The sequence below is a fragment of the Gavialis gangeticus genome, unplaced genomic scaffold, assembly GCF_001723915.1.
Source record: "Gavialis gangeticus isolate Ggan-Ray unplaced genomic scaffold, GavGan_comp1, whole genome shotgun sequence".
Classification (NCBI taxonomy): Eukaryota; Metazoa; Chordata; order Crocodylia; family Gavialidae; genus Gavialis; species Gavialis gangeticus.
Genome location: NW_017729028.1, coordinates 22,273,020 through 22,275,203, shown reverse-complemented (window position 1 = coordinate 22,275,203; position 2,184 = coordinate 22,273,020).

Here is a 2,184-nt window from a genome sequence, read left to right as displayed (position 1 = left end):
AGAGGGCAAATGGAGGGGCGGGGGGTGGGGGGGGTAGGGAAGGGGAGAAGGGCAGGAGCCTGATGTCTGAATCTAGCACCAACCCAAGCTCGGGGCTCGCGTCAGAGCCTCAGCAGCTACCATCCTCCACCCACTGCTTTGCACATAAATCTAAGATGAGGGGCTTTCCCCCCCCATGTTGATTAGAAGGAACTCATCTTAGAATTGAGTAACTATGGTATCACAGATAACATGGCAAGAAAGAAAGGTGGTGGCCCAGTGAAGTCTATGATTTGGGAGAAGCAGATTAGCATTCTTGCTTTGCCACCAACTGCCTGTGGGACTTGGACATGCCGCTTAGCTTCTCTGTGTTTCTGCTCCCTGTATATAAATTGGGAAACAAACAAAGGCCTCATGAGGATGCAAACAATTAAAAGTGTGAAATACAGGGAAGGCCGTGCTAATAACGCAGATTGAAATATCTGAGGTAAGGATTTAAAAATCAGATTTGAGGCACTGAAGTCCAAGTGAATCTCTAAACATACCCTGCTTAACTGCCTGAGAGTCCATGGGTGCCTGTTTTTCCCACAAAACTTACTCAGGTGCAAAAATGTACTCAGGTCAGTGGAGAGCAACCTCCTGCACGTACCATCAATGCCTCAAGTTTATTTGGTGAAAACAAGTGAGAGGCTGTTCTCAGTAGTCCCTTCTCAGGTCCGAAACTCCCTGCCCCTTGAGGCCTGCCAGGGCTTGAGTCTGGATGGCATCCAGAAGCAGTCTAAGACCTTCCTATTTGGGCAGGCATTTAGCAACAAGGCTAAGCAGGGATACTATGTAGGGAGGTTTTGTTTTAAGTTTCTGCACCTAAGTCACCTTAGTAGCCTGATCTGATAAGTTTAGATAGACTCAGAGCATGCCTAGCATGCAAAGACAGCGCCAGGTTCAGCACAAAGCACAGTAGTCACCACTGTGTTCATTCACAAACACAGCTAGGGTGGTCCTTTGTACAACAGCCTCGTGGTTAGAGCCTGGGAGAAGACCTGGGTCCTAAGTCCTCCACAGTTTTCAGGAGTTCCAGCTCCTACCTCCCAGGACACTGCCCGAATTGTGAGGCTATAAGAAACACTGGGATGAGGCTACTCTATGGCCCACTGTTTAAGCTAGGTCATTGCTGCTCCCATTGGAGGAGATTCTGCTGGGTTCATGGGTTAACCTAACATGAAGCATCAAGAGTCAGTCTTACTGAAGAAGCAGAATCAATTGGATGACCTTTAGTTAAAGTGTCCCCATCAGCATTTTTCAGGGTGGGGACACTGATACATGTGATGCTCCAGGCACTTTAATTACAGTGGCTCTTGGAGCTGCTCTAATTAAAGCACTCCCACCCCCACCAACTCCCAGAGCACGTGTATAAATGCCCTATGACACAATATTGGAAAAATCAATTTTGCCAGCTGGAGAAGCCCCCTATCCAGATAAAGTAATAATCATAAAGGCTTTAAGAGGGGAGAAAACCCTTCCAGGAGACATCAGAGAGTGAGTATAAAAAGTCAGAATCTGCTTTGTATTATCCTGGTAGCACAAATTCAGCGGGGGGTGCATAGCAACTGGAGAACATGGGGAAAACTGATCCAAAGATTGTTATTATTTCATTAAGATTTGAGGGAACTTACAGGATTTTTTTATGTCTCAGATACTGCTATGAGGAAGGACAGCTTTCCAAATACCACACCAAGTACAACTGAAGCACCAAAACATCTGGCAATGGCAAAATTTCATAGACATTAGGGCTGGAAGGGACCTCGGAAGATCATTGAGTCCAGCCCCTGCCTGAAGGGTAGGAAGTCAGCTGGGGTCATAGGATCCCAGCAAGATAAGCATCCAATTTACTCTTGAAGGTGTTCAATGTAGGTGCTTGAACCACCTCTGATGGCAGGCTGTTCCAGAGCTTGGGGGCTTGGACAGTAAAGAAATTCTTCCTTATGTCCAGCCAGAAATGGTCTTGCAGTAGTTCGTAACTGTTCAACCTCATCATCCCTTGGGGTGCTCTGGTGAACAAACGTTCCCCCAGGTCCTGGTGGTCACCCCTGATAAACTTATAGGTGGCCATCAGATCACCCCTGAGCCTGCACTTTTCCAGGCTAAAAAGCCCCATGGCTCTCAGCCTGTCATCGTAAGATCTGTTTTCCTGACCTCTGATCATGT